The sequence below is a fragment of the Abrus precatorius genome, unplaced genomic scaffold, assembly GCF_003935025.1.
Source record: "Abrus precatorius isolate BTA unplaced genomic scaffold, Abrus_2018 Scaffold5, whole genome shotgun sequence".
NCBI lineage: Eukaryota > Viridiplantae > Streptophyta > Magnoliopsida > Fabales > Fabaceae > Abrus > Abrus precatorius.
Window position 1 is genome coordinate 18,155,933 of NW_020874395.1, and position 20,476 is coordinate 18,176,408.

Consider the following 20,476-nt stretch of genomic DNA (forward strand, 5'->3'; position numbering starts at 1 on the left):
TAAGGTCTTTTCTTATATTTTATTTCACTTTTTTTCATTGTATCTTTTACTTTTTTTTCTACCTTCTTCTTACTACTATTACAATAAATTGTTAAGTATAGGAATGATAAAACTAACATGATTAATATGATTATAGTGACAACTCCACTATCAACCTTAACAAGAAAGAGATTAACATTACTATAGTAAATAAATACTTTTTTATTTGTAACTTCAAAGAATTGCATAATTCTAAAAATTCATATAGTTAATATATTTGTTGTCTTACATATGAGACCCTTTTATTGAATCGACCACAATTAGTTATCCATTCATAAATTTGAGACTTGAATCTAGTGATACAACTGAAATAATTTAAGATAAGAACTTTTGCACGTGAATGTCATTATAACAACGGTTGAAAGAAAGAAAAACACATTATGAAAGCAGGCGGATCAAAGGATGAAAAAGACTTTATTGCTTGAAAATATTAAAAATCAAGAAAAAAATAAATTATTTTTAAAAATTTTAAAATAATATTATTTCATGTAAAAAAAATTGTTACATGTCATTTAACGTGATAAATCAACTCTATTATTCAATTTTAATGTGTCTTAATAATAAAGACTAATATGATTGACAAGTGTTAATTTTAAAGACTAAAATTTTAAATTTAAAGAATTAATATGAAAGCTATGTATTCCAGAGAATAAAGTGAAAATTTGCTAGTAAATTAAAACAACTTTAAAATGTAAGAGAGATATGTTACGAAGTAAATTTTTCACATTAACCTAATTCATTACTTAACCAGCAAAATTTCGCGAGTAATTTAAATTTATCATAGGATTACAGCAAGAGAATCTTGGATTTTATCTAACTGTGACGTCTCCAAATAACAGTTTGGAAAGTACCAACGAAATCAGTTGTTAATACACTTTTTTCTTTCCAATGTTAAGTTATAAATAAACTACACAAAAGAATATTCCCTGTACTTAATGACAATTTTTACCAAAACTTATGTCGTTTGTAAAACTGTCTTCGGTAAGAGGCACCTGATAAATTTTTTTAACAGTGAGCAAATAGGTATTATCGCAGCCAAAGGAGAAGGGAACTTCTCAGTTCTGTTTTGTCTATATTCTAGAATGAGAATCATTTCAATTATTATTATTATTATTATTATCTTGGTCGTCTCAATTAAATATCTAGGGATATTTAAAAGAATTTATTTATTTTTATGAAAGTGCTTTATAATTTTTCAGTCAAAACTTTAAAAAAAATTTCATAACAGCTTATACATATTCGCATGACCACTTCACCTTTGGATAATATTCCCATCTTTTCAATTTTGTCAGTGCTCAATTAACGACTCTTCCAAAGCCTAGAGGATAAAAAAAGTGCGTTCCATGTGCCCCATTGCTTAGGGTTGAAAGAGCTCACTACATTGAAAACATTGAAGAGTCTATTTTATCCTCTAGTATTTATGAAACCTTTGACAAATGAAAACTGTGTCTTCAGAATTAATATTTTATTTTAAAAATATATACATTATATTAAAATTATAAAAATGTAATAAATATTTTTAAAAATTATTATTATTCATTACATAAACTCAGCTTTAAATATTGAATTAATATTTTTAATTTAAAATAAATTTTTAATTAAAAATCTAATAAGATAATGTTACCACAATTTTAAATATATCTTACTATAACTTTTAATAAAAATAATTCAAATACTTCTTTAATTAATATTTTTAAGATATTAATCACCAAAACACATCTTTTATTTTTTTAGAGACTTTGTTAGAAGGTTAACAGAGAGATAAGAAAAGATTGTTACAAGAGTAAGAGAAGAGGAGAGAGATTGGGAAGATAATATAAAATCCTCCAATTCAAGGAAACTTAAAAATATAGGATTTGAATGAGTTTAGAAGTTTTATATATTATTCTCTTTTCATTTGAAAACTTTTAAACAAAAATAATCAACATGGAAATCTTTCTTTACTCTTTTTTTTCTCCTAAAAATTAACTTACAAATAAATTTAAAGTATATTTAAGAGGCAAATTTTAGAAGAAAAAGGAATAAAAAATATTTTTTATTTTAAATTAAAAATTTATATATTATTTAAATAGAAAATATTAATTTAAAATGCAAAATATTTCTACAATCCTTAGTTGTGATACGCCCTTTTTAAAGATTTCACTCAATTTGCTCCTCAAATCTATCGAAAAAGCATCACTAGGCAACAGAGAAGTGTATCAGTCATAGAATGCGGAAAGTTCCTGTTACTTTCATCCAAGTAAGCCTATAACTCCACGCCGGTGCTGAAATTCTTTGATATAATTGGATCTAGAAACAAAGCATGCCAACAAAAAAACAATAACCATGATGGATAGCACAATCATCTGTTAAATAGATTTGAATCTGAATGCAAGCCTTTATTTATAAAAAATTATAAGAATCAGTGTAAGTGTGAGTGCTTTATTATTGATGCCACCTTATATATTTACACCTAATTTAATATATTAAATTAGAAATTGATATTATACTTATAGTCCTTTAAAACACAAATATAATGACTTACGATATGTTTTAAAATTAAATTCTGAAAAAAAATATTTCTAAATTATAAATTGTTTACCGTATTTATAAAAAAATAAATAAAAGATTGTGATCTTGAGTTTATATGAATATATTATTTTATGTTATAATTTTTTAACTTTCAAAGTATTTATTAAATTTTATTCTATTGTTAACATTTACAAGCTTGTAAAACAAAGTTTCACTCATTTAAGTGAGGCAAACTTAAAGTTTGAGTTTGGTTTGATTGAAATTTTAAAAATTTGAACTTAATTCATTAGCTTACTTATCACTTGTTTATTTTTCTTCTCTAACAAACATAGAATAATTTTTTTATTAATTTATTATTTAATAATTTAAAAAATAAAATAAAATAAAATAGTAATAAAATAATATAATTTTATCTACATACACAAGTTATTAATACTAAACTTATAAATTTAAGGTTAACTCATTCAAATAACCAATCTTAACTCTATTTAAACTTGTTCTTTTTTAACAAATAAATATTTAATGAGTCGAATTCAACTCATAAATAGCTTAATTTATTTATATTCCTTCTAATAACACATTTTTTAATATAAATTTTCATTTCATTATATTTTCTTTCACGAATACAAACATAATATTAATCTTCTTATCTAAAAATTAGAAACACGTAAAATTTACCTCTAAGAAAAAGTGATTTACTATGATTTCTATTCTGTGTTTGAAAATAGGTTAAAAAATTTGTAAAAGTAATTCAACATAAAATATTTAATTAGTGAGATTGAATCGTACCTCAATAAAGAGTCATTGAAACATGAATTCCATGCACTTAATTACCAGTGTTTCTTATCATTTCATTGATTTTAATCAAAGAAAAAGTTATATAAATATTATTATTTTATTGATAACTTAGATTTAATATATTAATGAAAATTCATATATAATTTACATATTTTTTACATTTTTAATAAATGAATAAAAATAATTTATGTTCCTATGAAAAAAAAGCAAATTCAATTGTTTTGAAACTATGTTATGCATAAGCATAGTTTAGGATAGTAATAAATTAGATATTTTAACGTAAGTTGGAGTTAGGTTAATGTTTGAGAAAGGAAAATTTTTAGAAGTCATAAAGCATTGTCTTAAAACAGAGTTAGGTAGATAAACTAACTCTCTTTTTTTCTTGAAAAAAAAGAAGTTTGATCCTCCTCTTGAAAAACAATTTTAAATAAATTAAAAACATTTTTAACTAAAATTAATGTGATTTTAAAACATCTGAATTGGCTTTTGTCAAAAAAGTGAAAGAACAGTAAAAAAATTAGTTTTCAATATGTTCTTTTAAGAATGGATAGAAGAATTTTTTTTTCCAAAAAATAACATTTTGAGAATTTTTTTTAATAAGATTTATAATCCCAAGACTGAAGTGTCAAAATAGTAAAAAAAAAAAAAAAGGTGTTTCAACGTAATTTCTTAAAAATTTATTAAAAAGGTAATTTACTTTAAAAGTTAAAGCATTTCAATTATAAGGTTACACAACAAAAAAGATACTGAAGATGAAAAATGTATCAAAAAAATGGCAAAAGTTTTTTACAACAGTTACCATTGATTACCACTAGTTGAAGATAAAGATACATAAAGAAGATCATGGGCAATAAAATAATAGCAGTAGAATGTATAAAAAAAAGTTACTAGGAAACTCACATGAAAAAAAAAAATAGTTAAAAAAATATTTATAAATAGGGTTTCATTTTATGTTTGAGAGGTGATGACATTTACACAAATACTACAACTCAAAAATCTATGTATGTCAAAGTTCTACACTAGTTAGACTTTAAGAGATTAATAGATGTCTATGTTGATTGTGATTAAAAGTTATAGAATCATACTATTATGCAATTTTTCTACTTTTTCTGTTATTGTTTATACTTTTGTTACAATGTTTATACATTAAGAACATATTTAAAATAATTCATAAAAAAATATCTAAAATTTAATCATTGAATTGCTCATTTGAATTTATTTGTTTATTAATTATAAAATTCACTCTAAATAGTTAGGTACTAAATAAGTTATTCCAACACTTTTTTAAGAAGATAATTTAGTCAAAAAATTGAGTTTTATGCATTTTTAAATAGTTTTTTTAGGCTTAATAATAATAATACTAATAATAATTATATTATTTTAAAATTATATAATTATTAATCTATTTAAAGGTAAGCTTTTTACTCATCTAAAAAGTCTTATTTTAAACTTGACTATACAATAGACTTTCAGATTAACCCGTACTTTTAAAAAAATTGTTAGACTGGGCTTAAAAATAATTTATATCAAGTAAATGGGTTGCATTCAAACATAATAATACTTAAATGCTATACAAATATTTAATTCATAAAATTAATAAAAAGGTATTTATATTCATAGATTTATATTTTATTTTAGAAATGTTCACATATTAAATTGTTAAATTGACATTTTATATGTCCATTTGCGTAGGTAATGAGTGAGTATCTTGTTAACACACAAATACAAATAAAAGTATAAAAAGTATTCGGCAATTAATGCATTTAAAAATAATTATTTATTTCTTATACTTAGGAAAACATATTAATATTTGTTTTATATAAACAAAATTGAAATAGTAATTGATAAATAAGTCATATCCAACCCTTACAAAGTCTTACTAAACTTAACTCGATGCCTAATCATGATATTGAACTGCAAGAATTTGTATTTTAGAATAATTTATATAAATTTTTTTTTTCACGGAAATATGAAATATGGCCGCGCCAATTAAAACTAGTTGGAGAGTGTTTTTCAAAGACTTTTTTGTTTTTTTATATATTAATAGTTTTAAGTGAAATTATGTTTATTTTTCGGGGATTAAATTTATACCAAATTCTTCCAACTTTCTCTGCTCTCAATCTCAAGTTCTATTTTAGACTATTGAGTATCTTTCATAAAAGATAATTTATTTGAATTGAATAAAATTATTACCAACATTAAATCTCTCTCTGAAAATCGAAGGTTTGATTGTCTGATCTTAAAAATTAATTATATGATTCTATTTTTTATTTTTAAAAATTTATTGTTATTAATTTCTAATAAATCATTAAAAAAATTAAATAAAATTTATATAATTATTAAAAATTTAAACATGTTTTAAAATTTTAATTTTATTTCAAAAATCAGCAAAAAATCAAGCTTTAATAGATTTAAAAATTTTATTTACAATTTTACTTGAAAAAATAAAAACAAAATTGATTGAACATAAAATTAAGATACAGTCATTTTGTAATAGGACTGGATTTTTTTATATTAGTACAAGTTTAAAGATTCTTAAATTTGATTTGACCTTTTTATTTAATTTATATTTAATGTAATTATAATTTATTATTTTACTTCACTGACGATAAGATATAAGTTAAATCTGAAACTTTTTCCATATGTAAAATAATAAATAAGTTAAAAATAAAAATGATTAAACAAAATATTATATTAAATACCATTTTTTTTATTGTACAAATGGCGCAAACGAAAAAGAACAGTGAATCAGAAGGTGCAATGCGCGTGAAAAAAACAGAGTGAAAGTTACAGTACAAAAAATGGGACCAATTGGTCATAATTACTTCGTAGATGTTTATGGGTTGGGAACTTAGGATAGCTTTCGGCCACGACACCGTAAAGTTGTCGAGATTTTCCCAGCATAATGCAAATCCATACAAATAGCTAGAGGTTCATGCACACCACATGGCTAAATACAACACAAAGTGAACTACTTGGAATCTTAGACACAACTTGAAAAAACTGGTTCCATGTTAAAATGCTTTTCAACAAGATAATCAATAATTAACATACTTCAAATCAATTAAGGATGTTATTGGTCTACAATCATCAAAATCGATTTTTTGATAATCCAAAAAAAAAAAGTCTATTAATATTAAACATTCAAATGGACATCTCTAGAAAAATTAAAATCAGATTACTTTTAACTTCTGATTTTTTTCATAATCTTAATCAAACAATTTTAAAGCTGAAAAGTAATTATTTTAACATGCAAATATTTAACAGCAGTATTTTGCATTAAGCATCTAACAAGAATAATCTAGAAAGGACATATTATTCTCATAATTAACGAGTTAATTAAGTATTTTGCACACACAGCACCACCATCCTTTGATAGAGCAGAGACACTAATTGACACATTGAAAGCTCTAACTAAACGCTAATACATACTCCAATTTAATGCTGAACGTTAAAACTAAGGACTTTATGGATACTATTTTAGAAAATAAAAAATTTTAATAATACATTTATTCTATAATTTTTAATACCTTAATGAAAAGGTACTTACAAGTATAATATGATATGATATATGAAACATAATGGCGTTGCAGATAGATGAAGGTGTCGTTGATCCATGGGTTCAACCCCTGACAGACTTGCGAGAAGTGAGCACTGCTTGAAACAATATCAGTCTTAGAACTCAAAGTGGGTTCTTCTTGCACTTGATTTGATGAGAAGAGAAGAGAAGGGTTTGGTCTCTCTCATGCTTGTGATTATGAAGCTTTGAAGAAGGTAAAGGGTGTTCTCTCCCAAGAGTTTGGTGTCAGAAAAGATGAAGAGTTGTGTGGTGTACAACAAAGTAGTGGCAGTGGAATTTAAAAAGCATGAATACCCATTTTCTTTCTCCCTCTCTTTGTTTCTGTTAAAATGCTCGTACACGATATAAATGTGCTTTGACACATGCTTTGCACTAAAGCCGTGGAAACTTTAACGTCCTCCGCGTGTAACAGTGGATAACGTTTATTAATTACTTTTTTTTTAAATTTTAATATTGTATTGTTTCTTGGTACTGTGTGTTAGTGCTTAGTAAAATAATTAACTCAAAAGAAAGAAAACTAAACGAACAAAACATACTTTTTAAGCGACTAATTTTGATAATATTGTTAATGAACAGATTTTTTTAGTGTTAAGTGATTGATGATACTTTAAGACGATATTTAGAGTAACTAGTATAAAATTTAACAATATATAATAATATAACAATTAATAAATAATTGACAATATAAAAATTAAGATAGTGTCCACTCACAAAAAAAAAATGTTGAAGTTTTAATCTAATAAAAATATTTGTAGCAGTCAATTAAAAGGAGAAAAACTTAAAAAAAATACTTACAATTATTGTTAACGTTATAACAAACTTTTACAAACTTAAAAGAGAAAATGAAACTATCTCTTTTGAATAAAAAAAACTCAGTTTATATTCAATGTAATAAAAAAAAACTCTTAAAATAATAATTTTTTCACTTTATATAGGCAAAACTTAACTAAATTATATATGACTTAGTTAAGCCCAAATATCAACTAATAAAGAAAATTTTGGTTTCTAAAAATATTATCTATTTTTTATATTTTATTTTTATTTTTTCTTTTAATTACAAAATTATCATTTTATTGTTCGTTAGCAAGTGTACTTGTCAAAAAGTAATAAAAGATTTTAAAATATATTTTTAAAATATCGTCCCATAAAAATTTATTCTAATTACTAAGGATTTTTAATTTAATTGTTTGAATTTAAATGATATGAAATTAAATAAATCAAGAATTTGAATATGAAAGTGATTAAAATAAAATTAAAAATAATACAACCTCTAACAATAAACTAATCAAGAAAAACTTAGGGCGTATGATTTCATTTTTACAGTTTTTTATATTCTGTGAAAATGAAATCATACAAGATAAAATTAAGTTTGATTCATCTAATTTTTGTCTCATTTTATACTATAGATCCATAAATTATATGTAGTATGGTTGCCTACAATATAATTAATTAGAATATATTTAAGAGTTATCAATTCTAAATATATAAATATAGTACAATAGGACAAAAACTAATCAAGAAAAGAAACACAAAATTATTATTAATAAAAAAATATCTCATAAAGTCATGCAAAAAATTCACCATAATCCTAGCTATCAATTTATCCAGACATAATGTTAAAGAAAATCAAAACAATACAAAACAAATTCATAAAACTTGAAAAGTAAATGCAAACTAGATGAGTCTTCAATGGAGAGGAGATGAGGAAAGCTCTTGATATGACGTGCTCCTAAAGCTCTATTAGTCGATAGCGACTAGCCAATACCAAGATTTAAGATGTGTAAAGGCATGGAAGGGATGAAATAAAAACAAGATAAAAAAATGAGATGTGTAAAGTATAAAAATTGGATGATGAGCCACTACCTCTCAAGTCTCTTTAATAGAATTTGAAAACTCTAAAACTGCTTCATAGTTGGACTTCTCGCAGGCAAAAACAGTCATGCAAGGCAATATGCATTGCTATGCATATGGTCGAAGCATACTCGTGCTAGCTACTTAGGTCTAGGCGAGCTGACTGTAACGAACCATATTTTCTAATCAATTTTGTCCCAAAATACACCAAAAACTCAATTGTGGCTTTCTCATATTAATCTACACAATAATCATAGAAATTAGTATAAAAATCAAATAGAATAATGGTCGCACATAAGTATATAGGTTGTAAAAGTATGTCAAAATACAGACTTATCACTTACTTTTATTTTGTTCTTGTTTTTTAAAATTTATACAAGTAACAATAAAAATAGGAAAAAAATTTATTTTCAATATTTTTTATACAAATATTTGAAAATAGGAAATAAATTAAAAGTAATTTATAATTTTGCAATTAAAAGTGAAAATAAACAAAATATTTCAAAAAAATTAAATAAGCTCTAAACTTTTAGAAGTCCAAATTCAAAACAATTAATATTATAAATATTATTAAACTATTTCAAGTTCTAACAAGTTATACTAAGTCAAAAATTAACATTAATGCATAAATTTAGTCTTGCTATACTTTATAATAGTTCATTAGTATTTAAATGAAGATTAAAAGTATTTTTGTTTCTATTTAAGAAAAGTTCTTTTTAAAAATGAAAAATTACTTTTTTTTGTTTTTAAAAATAAAAAGTTCCACAATATCTTTTGTAAAGCCTCAGATTTTGTAATAATATTTTAATTACTATATATGTATATATATATAGGGTTTTCCATGTGTTTGTATGATTGATTATGTAACGATGATATGTATTGGATAGTGGTGTGAATGCATGAGAAGAATATGAATGTGTATAAATGTGTTTGTATATGATTGGACTGGATTGATTGGGCTGAGAAATATGTTAAGTGTGTTGTACTGGGGTGTTCTCGCTGTAGCGAGAGGGCCCTGAAAGGAAGGCATGAGACTGTCACTTTCTCACTGCAACGACAAAACAATAGTTTGAGGTGTAATTCTTGGTGCAATCTTACTGTAGCGAGATTCTGCAAAAACCAGAATGTAATTTCCTCTGAGATTTTTGATGTAGCGAGAGAGGGTGTCACTGCAGCGAAAATGTCGCAATACCTTGTGTATTTAAGGGGTTTAGGGTTGGAGAAAACACATTTTTCTATTTTCTCTTCGTTCTCTCTTGTCGGTTCTCTCAATCCCTTGCCTTTTTCACCAATTAAATTGCCCCTTAAGCCGTTGGTGCCCTAGATTAAAGATTGGAATCGTGTTTGGAACGTTGGTAGTGAGTATTTTGAGTTAGAGTTTTCAGTTTTTACTCTTTCTTCATCCCTCTTGATTTCTCATGAATTATTTCATGTATTTAGGGCAAAAACCTATGTGAGAGGTATTTCTACCATTGATTTCGTGGTGGGTCTTCATTCTAAGGTAAGAGGAAGTAAGTCTTAAACCCTAACCTCTCTTGGGTAGTTAAAATGGGAAATTTGTAACTATTTTGATAATTATTTAAATGTAATTTGTAATAAAAATTGATTTGAAGGAACACTATATTTTCAGTAAGCAAACATCATTTGGGGGTAGTTGGAATGATACCAAACCTTAGGATAAACGACTCTACGGTTGTTATTGAGAAATACGAGTGATGGAGTGTACGAATGGGTTGAGTCAGGAGGTGTCTGACCTCCAACACATTGTATTGATTGTGTGATGATTTTCTTTGTTGGATGAATATTTAATAATGATTGAGGTATGTTAGTATTGGTTGAACTAGGTTGTAATGGAAAATGTTAGACTATTGTGAATGAACAAGTTGGTTGGTGGTTCCGTGAATTGCTGAATGTGGTGATGTTTGAAGCATGATATATCTATGTTGTTTGATAATTGGGTATGCCAAATAAGTGAGACTATGTTATTGATATGAGTGTTTGACTATTTTTAAATAAAGAAAAGGGTTTTTTGTATGATGTGATCACGGTGCCACAGTGAGTGTAATTAAGTGCGGTGAGCGCACGTATGAATGCATTAAATGAAATGTTGGATAAAAGTGATTATAATATGGGAGTCAAAATAGATGAATGGATGTGATTGCAATACAGGTATTGTGGTACGACCCAAAGGGTGTACTCATAATAAATGTATTGTAATACACCAAGTTATTTAGTCAAGACTCACGTGTCATCAGGTATTGAGGTATGGAAAGGATTGAGAAATGGTAGTGGTGAGTTTAGATAGCTAAGAGATACAACTAAGGGTATAGAGTTCGGAGAAGATTTGAAAAATTTTGGGGAAATGAGGGTGGTAAATGCTAAGTGTGAACAAGTGCACAATGATTTGTTGAAAATGAAAGTATTCACAGGTCACACACTTATTTCTTGACGAGACTCTTTACTATACTTTTGCTAGAAGGGGTTGAGTCGGCACACGTGTATCCGTGTTGCTGCGGCTATCTAAATTGTAAAGTCCTCAAGGGATCCCAGGGGCATTAAATATGAAAGTGAAATTAATGTAAAAGTGTGATGTGTATGAAGTAGTGTAAGAGTTGTACGGTTATAATATATGCATTGTGACATGTCAGTGGATGTTGTTGCGATATATGTGTTATAATACATCGACAGATGCAATTAGGACACATGTATTGTGACATATCGATTTACGCGGTATAATACATGTATTATGACGTATTGATCAGTGAAAAGATGCATGATCTAAAGTGAGAAAATGATTGACTGTTTGTTCTCTGTGTGCTCCTTTGTGATGGCAACTTGGATGATTTGAGGGTTAATGCTAATTTTAACCTATGTTAAATAATATTCCTAGTATAGTATATATATGTAAGTTCTTTGCTTATATTAAACTAGAGATTTAGTGGGGCGGGAAATACTCACCCTTACTAATATTTTCAAGTAATGAAAGTAAAGAAAAGAAGATGTTTGGTCCATCCTAGAATCATAATCCAAGGGTATTGGAAGGAAGAATGCTCTGTAAAGACTAAGTCATTTGAGAAATTGTATTGTTTTATCAAATTATAATTTAGGTTGACCAAAGTTTGTAAATAACTTTAATGTTAAATTTTAGAATTTAAATCCTTGAGCAAATTTCGGTTGTAAAGAATATTTTGAAAATGTTCTTGGTGGAAATTCGAAATTTACATATATTCAAAATGAACTGAATGATTTATTAGAAGTAAAGCTGAATTTTATTTAACTATTTAAAGTTTCAAAGTTTTATCCTTGGAAGCTTGACTTTTTGAAATCTTATGAAATTTTCATAAGAAGAATATATAAAATTTTGTCTTTATTCTATTATTAACTCCATGAATAGAAATGAATCTATTTCTATCCGCCATAAAATTTGTTTATTGAATAAAGAAAATGAAGGCATTACATCTTTCAATTCTTAAAACCTATAATTAAAGATAGGAAAAAGCAAAAAAACTTAATTTTGTATCAACAATATTACTTGGTGGAATTGAAAGGTGCATGTTGATCTTGGCTCATTCAATATATAAACATCTCATCACCATCTTTTTGCTGGATGATTTATAAGTATCTATTTTCTTGAAGGTATTATTTGTAGTTATTTTATCACAATAGGTCTGATTTAGGGAATAACTTTTTGTATGAGATGTTTCATTAATAATATCTACATCCTTTTTTATTTAAATCACATGCATAGGTTGTGGGCATATGAGAACTAAAAGCAAAAACATTGATCCTTTCTCAATATATTTTTTCTATGTGGATTCTAGAGGCTTTGTTAACCTTTTCATAATTTCATTATTAAGAATATTGCCTCTTTTTGGTAGGTATAGCGGTACATTTTTTGTCACAAACTTTTTTAATTTTCTTTTCTTTGTAACTACTACACAATAATCAATACCTCTACTTTTTGTTAAGAAATCATTAAGGATGCATATGCAAGATTATCACTTTTAATATTTAGGCTTAATTATGTTTTTGGTTCCTATAAATATAGTTCTTTTTGTGATTAGTCCCTATAAATATTTTTGTTAGTAAGTGGTCTTTCTAAAGTTGGTAATTTTGGAATTGGTCCCTGCCGTTAATCTCTCCTCTGTTAAGTGCTGAGCTAGCTTCCGTTAGCCAGCTCATAGCGCCACATGGCCATTTTGAGACCCAGTCACACTCTACGTGACATGCAACATCATTTATTATTTTTATTTATAATTAAAATTTGCAAATAAACCCCTAAACTCATTTTATATAATTGCATAAAAGACCTTCTAACTTTCTTTCTTTCTTCTTCGTAGTCCCTCTTTATAACACCTTACTGTATTTAGTTTATACTTAAGTCATAATTACTAAATGTAGTAGTTGCATTATAGTAATAAAAATTTTGTTTATTCAACTCATTCATTTCGTGTTGATTTAGTAGTAATTATCGGATGTATAAAAGAGTGAGACATTATAATAACAAAAATAAAAGAAAATCGAATATGGAATATCCTAGGTAAACATAGAAATTAATTTAACTCATACATTTTACAGAAAGATTGATGAATCCATATTTTTACTAATATTTTAGCATAGTTCTAACCCATTTGATAAGGAAAATATATGAGAAAAATAGAAAAACTCAGTAAAATAGAATGGTTGAAAGTTTTATTTCAATTTGTAGTTAATTTAGCATTGGTGAGATTTTTGCTTAGAAATTAAGAATTTAATCTTGTTTAGTAGGAATAATTTGAGCAAGGTTCATGGAAATGGAAAGGAAGAAGAAGAGTAGCAATTCTGGACTCAAAACACAAGAATTCTGGAATGCAAGCTGGGCGTGATCACTATTGTTAGTGAAAGTGATCGTTCCAGAGCTTAAAAGAAGAAGGGAGTCTGGGCGTGGTCACTCTTACGAGCGAAAGTGAGTGTTCCAGAAAGTTTCTCAAAAGAACATGTAGTGCATTAACACTCTTGCTGGCGAAAGTGAGTGTTCCAGAGAAGACTAAAATACAACAAGCTCTACGTGGTCACTCTTACCAGTGAAAGTGAGTGTTCCAGAGAGTCTCTCAGAAATCTCAGACATAGCGAGCTTTGCGTTACCATTCTTACCAACGAAAGTGAGTGTTCTAGAGAAGGCTAAAAATTTAGCAAGCTCTGTGTTACCACTTTTACCAGTGAAAGTGGATGTTCCAAAGAGACCTCAACTTGACAAGTTGCGCGTGATCCCTTTTACTCATAAAAGTGAACACGCGCAACCACTCGACCTCCTGCGTTGCAACTCTTAGCAGCGAAAGTGATAGTTCTAGTTTCCAGAAACCACATGAGCCTCTGCGTGGCTGCTCTTATCAGTAAGAGTGATAACGCACAGAATTGGGATTTCTAGAAATACCTGTTTAAGCTCAGAACTCAGGGTCTTTTGTTCATTTTCCGTTTTTTCTATTATATTCTCGTTGAGAGAGAGTGAGAGAGAGGATTGAGGTTGAATTTCGAAGCTCCAAGAAGAGGCATTGGATTGGAGCTCGTGGAGATGACTTCTCTGAGTTTCTTCTCTTCTTCTCCTTCTTTCTCTTTCTCAGTTACAATGTTTGCTTAATTCTTCGTAGTTAGGAGTTTATGGATCTTGAATTGATGTATTGATTCGAATTTTGCTTCTAAAATTTGAGTTCTTGGATTAATTGAGTTGTTAATTCTACTGTTATTACAATCTTTGAATAAGAATTCGTATGATTAATCAAAGAGAAACATTTGCCAATGAAAGTTGAGTTTGCTTCTCTGATCTGAATTAACAACTAGAATTAGGGATTTCTTAGGGATAAGGGAACCTAATTCTGCAATCCTACGGTTCTAAGTCTTGATGAAATTTGAAATTGAACTTCACCTAAGGGATTAGGGTAGTTTAGTTGCTTGTTAGGGTCAATGATTTAAGAGATTAAACTTTGACTATTAATAAGAGAAACTGATTGTCAATTAACCAATTGCTTGAATGTTCAAAGGCATAATTGAATTGATATTGAAATTCTTGTGAAATAAATTCCTAACTATCTTTCATTTCTAATCTCAACATCAAATTCATACTCTGTTTTACTGCAAGTTCTTTACCTTTTAATTGTTCTTGTTTCTCGTTTTCTGAATCTTACAACTCTTGCAAATTCTTATAGCTCAACTAGTTATTGTTTTGTGAATTGATAATTAATTTCCTAATTCCCTGTGGAGACGATACTCTGATCTTAAAAATTACTCATTACTTGTTGCAATTCCTAGTGCACTTGCTAGTGTTTAGAATTGTATCATCATGTTTTTGGCGTCGTTGCATGGGAATTTGAGTTTCAATATCATTAGTAACAGAAAAATTGCTAGATTGGGTATTTGTTTTCTTAAATTTTCTTTGTAGTTAGTATTACATTCAAGTGACTCTGTTCTTATTTTAATAGATAAGTGTATAATACTAGTAGATAATTTTTGCATGATTCTGCAATTATGCATAATTCTGCAGTTGCTAGAATTGAATTTTATATGCTTTTACTGATATTTTTCTGCATAATCTTTATTGTGCATTTCTGAATATTGTGTTGTAGTTTAATTTTGTTGCATTTTCATTTGTGTATGTGTGGAAAAAACAAAAATAAATCAACTCTGGTCTTTGATCCTGACATAGACATAACCTTAAGAAGATTAAGAAAAGAGGTTACAGCAAAAAATTTCATAGGAAATGATAGTGAATTAGAAGTTGTCTATTCTCTAGAAGTTCAGAACATTCCTATCTAAAAAGGAACACCTACACCTCTAGAACAGTCAAATCTAGAAATAGAGATGGCAGAACAAAATAGGATTAGAATACTAGGAGACTATGCAATTCCAAACATGCAGGGATATAACTCTTCCATAGTGAGGCCAACTATTCAAGCTAATCACTTTGAAATAAAACCAGCCTTACTACATTTAGTGCAGCAGGACCAGTTTTTTGGTGGAATTTATGATGATCCTAATATGCATATTTCAAATTTTTTGCAGCTATGTGATACTATAAGAATGAATGGAGTAAGTGAAGATGCCATAAGACTGAGATTATTTCCATTTTCTCTAAGAGACAAAGCCAAATGCTGGTTGCAAGCTCAACCACAAGGAAGCATAACAACTTGGACAGAACTTGTGAATAAGTTTCTAACTAAATACTTTCCTCCATCCAAGGCTGCCAAATTAAGGGGGGAGATTACATCATTTGTACAGCAGGAAGGAGAGACATTGTATGAAGCATGAGAGAGATATAAGGAATTATTACGAAGGTGTCCACACCATTGCATTCCAGATTGGATGCAATTGGAAACCTTTTATAATGGAATGAATACATCAACAAGAATAATGGTTGATGCTGCTGTTGGAGGTTCCTTAAACACAAAGTCTTTAGAAGAAGCCCAGAAGATTATTGAGATGATGACATCTTCAATGTACCAAAATTCAAACTCAAGAAATCAAGGAAGAAACACTAGCTATAAAGCTAAGGTTTTGGAAACCTTTCTTGCACAGAACCAACTACAAAATCAAATATTTTCAGAACAAATAGCTACCCTAACTCAACAAATCAACAATCTTCAAGCAGGGAGTATTCCTACTAGTCAGCTAAGCTGTGATTCTGTGGTGGACACCATGCAAATGGTGCATATGAGGCATCTACAAGTGAACCACAAGAACAAGTGAATTACATGAACAATTTTCAGAGACAACAATCCTCATATCCTCTTGGATTTCAATTTTTGAATAATAGAAGTCAGCAGTATTCTAATTAGAATAATCAATATTCTGCTGCCAAGAATTCTAACTCTAATTTACCTTTTTTTAATGCAAGTACAACAACATAACAATCTTATTTACAAAGGAATCCATCCACTCAAACTCAAGGAACTCAGAAATTTTTCAAGTCTATGAATGAAAGGTTGACTGAGATGAAGGAAACCATGCTACAATTCATAAAGGTGACCCAAACAAGCTTCAAGAACCAAGAAGCTTCTATGAAAAAACTGGAAACACAAATTGGACAGTTAGCTGAATAATTATCCAGCAGGGATGAAGGAAGATTTCCAAGCAATACAGTGATCAATCCTAAGGAGCAATGTCAAGCCATCACTACAAGGAGTGGAGTTGTAGTTGCAAGTCCAAAAGCTGCAAAAATGAAAGTCAATGATAAAGCAACAGAGAGGAAAATTGAACAAGATCTGCAACAAGGAAACTTCAAATTATTAAAGAAAGAGCAATCAGAAGAAAAAGTGGAAGCTCCTAGAAATTCTAAAAGGAAGACAAAGAAGCAACTCTTTGAAGATGCTTGCAAACCAATAGATCTAGAAAAATACAAGAGGCTGCCTTATCCTCAAAGGGTCCAAAATCCTAAACAGGAGGAACAATTTGAAAAGTTTCTGAATGTTTTTAAGAAATTACATATTAACATTCCTTTTGCAGAGGCCTTGGAGCAGATGCCTTCATATGCAAAATTTATGAAAGAACTACTTTCCAGAAAAAGGAAGCTAGAGCATGACAAGGCAGTACCCTTGACAGAGGAATGCAGTGCCATTCTCAAGAGGAAGCTTCCTCAAAAACTAAAGGATCCAGGATCATTCAGCATTCCATGTGAAACAGGATAATGCACTATTAGAAGAGCATTGTGTGACTTCAGAGCAAGCATAAACTTGATGCCTTTAGCTATCATGAAGAAATTAGGCATAGAGGAAGTGAAGCCCACCAATATCACACTACAGCTAGCTGATAGATCATACACTTATCCTTATGGAGTAGTTGAAGATTTATTAGTTAAAGTTGATAAGTTTATTTTCCCTGCAGATTTTGTTATTTTGGACATGGAGGTGGATGCTAATATTCCCTTAATCCTAGGAAGGCCATTTCTTGCAATAGGGAGAGCTCTAATAGATGTACAAAAAGGAGAACTTATTCTTCGAGTTCAAGATGAGAAGGTAGTGTTTAATGTATTTGAAGCATTAAAATATCCAGTTGAAGATAATTCATGTATGAGAATAGACATTTGGATTCTATTATTACACATTATCCTATTGATAAATTTGATGAGAATTCTGTGTTGAGAGAAATAATAGCTGCAGGGAGTATCAAATCTAAAATTCCTAAAGAAGAATATATCATGGAAATTGAGCAGCAATTAGAAGCCCTACCAATTCTAAATTCTGCAGAAAATTTAGCCAAAGAAGAGATGCAGAAAGAAATGAAAGAAGATCAAAATCGAAAGCTAGAGCTCAAGCAACTATCCTCTAACTTGAGATATGCTTTCTTGGATGAGAGTCACGAAAATCCAGTTGTCATCAACAATGAACTCAAGGAGAAAGAAGAGGAAAAGCTGCTGAGAATTCTGAGAAAACACAAATCAGCAATAGGCTGAGAATTTCAGACTTGAAAGGTATAAATCCTTCTTTTTGTAAACATAGAATTCTATTTGAAAAGAAATTTAAGCTAGTTGTGCAGCTACAAAGAAGGTTGAACCCAACCATGAAAGAAGTAGTGAAGAAAGAAGTGATGAAGTTGTTAGAGGTAGAGATAATTTATCCAATTTCTGACAGCCAATGGGTGAGTCCAGTCCAAGTTATTCCTAAGAAAGGAGAGATGATAGTTGTGCCTAATGAAAAGAATGAGCTCATACCTACGAGGACTGTCACTGGCTGACGCATGTGTATTGACTATAGGAAATTAAATGATGCAACTAGAAAAGATCATTTCTCACTACCATTTGCTGATCAAATGCTGGAAAAACTTGCTAGACATTTTTTCTACTGTTTTCTTGATGGGTATTTAGGATACAACCAAATAGCAGTGGACCCTATGGACTAAGAAAAGACTGCTTTCACATGTCCATTTGGGGTTTTTGCATACAAAAGAATGTCATTTGGACTATGCAATGCTCCTGCCACCTTTTAAAGGTGTATGCTTTCAATTTCTTCTGATTTGGTAGAAAATATTATAGAGGTGTTCATGAATGACTTCTCTATTTTTGGTAGCTCATTTGATAATTGCTTAGCTAATCTATTCATTGTTTTGCAGAGATGTCAAGACACTAACCTTGTATTGAATTGAGAAAAATGTCATTTCATGGTACAAGAGGGCATTGTCCTTGGCCATAAGATTTCAGAAAAAAGAAGAGAGATGGACCAAGCAAAAGTTAAAGTTATTAGTAAACTGCCTCCACCAATTAATGTCAAGGGAGTTAGGAGTTTTCTAGGCCATGCTGGTTTTTATAGGAGGTTTATCAAAGACTTTTATAAAATTGCAAAACCACTTAGTGATCTACTTGTGAAAGATGCTGATTTTATATTTGATGATACTTGTTTACATGCATTTTTTGTTTTGAAAAAAAATATGATTTTTGCACCTATTCTTACAAAACCTGATTAGAATTTTCCTTTTGAACTAATGTGTGATGCAAGTGATAGTGCAGTGGGTGCTGTTTTAGGACAGAAAAAGGATAGGAAATTGCATGTCATTTACTATTCCACCAAAGTTTTAAATCCTGCACAAGTGAATTACACAACCACAGAAAAAGAACTCCTTGCTTTGTGTTTGCCTTTGACAAATTCAAATCATATTTGATGGGATTAAAAGTTATTGTATTTACTGACCATTCTGCACTTAAATACTTCTTGTCAAAGCAAGATGCCAAACCAAGGTTGCTAAGATGGATTTTGCTGTTGCAGGAATTTAAGCTGAAAATTACAGACAAAAAGGGAAAGGAAAATGGGATAGCTAATCACCTGTCTAGACTTCCATTGGAAAGTCTAACCCCTAACTCTTTAGAAATTAATGAAGAATTTCCAGATGAAAGGCTTCTTGCAGTAAAAGAGATACCTTGGTTTGCTAACATTGCAAACTTTAAGGCTACTCAATTCATCCCAAAGAAGTTCACTTGGCAACAAAAGAAGAAGTTCTTACATAACAACAAATTCTATGTGTGGGAAGACCCTTATTTGTTCAAGATTGGGGTGGATGGTTTAATTAGGAGTTGCATTCCACAAAATGAACAATCTGAAGTATTATGTCATTGCCACAACTCAGAATATGGAGGCCATCATGCATGTTCAAGGACTGCTGCAAAAGTCTTGCAAGCAGGTTTCTTTTGGCCTACACTCTTCAAGGATGCCAAGAAGTATGTTGAAAATTGTGATAAGTGTCAAAGAACTGGCAACATATTAAGGAGGCATGAGCTGAAATTGACAAACATTTTACAAGCTATTTGATGTATGGGGGATTGACTTCATGGGACCTTTTCCCCCATCATTTTCTCATGAATATATTTTAGTGGCAGTGGATTATGTTTCCAAATGGGTGGAAGCCATTCCCATAAGATCAAATGATGCCAAGGTAGTGATATCCTTTATAAGAAAGAACATTTTTGCAACATTTGGAGTACCCAGATTTCTGATAAGTGATGGAGGTGTCCACTTCTGCAACAAATACCTTGAAGCAGTATTAATGAAGTATAGTGTGAAGCACAAGGTTGCTACTCCATATCATCCACAAATAAGTGGACAAGTGAAAGTGTCAAACAGAGAAATCAAGCAGATTTTGAAGAAAATAGTGAGTAGTTCAAGAAAAGACTGGTCAAAGAAACTAGATGACTCCCTATGGGCATACATGACTGCTTTTAAAACTCCAATTGGTATGTCA

General features: G+C 29.1%; 1 non-coding gene across 1 annotated transcript; it reads right to left on the minus strand.

Annotated features, from left to right (window-relative positions):
• Nucleotides 1-15,997: 15,997 nt before the first annotated feature.
• On the minus strand, nt 15,998-16,104 carry LOC113868296. Its single transcript, XR_003505317.1, has one exon. It is a non-coding gene; the product is annotated as a small nucleolar RNA R71 (small nucleolar RNA).
• Nucleotides 16,105-20,476: the final 4,372 nt, after the last annotated feature.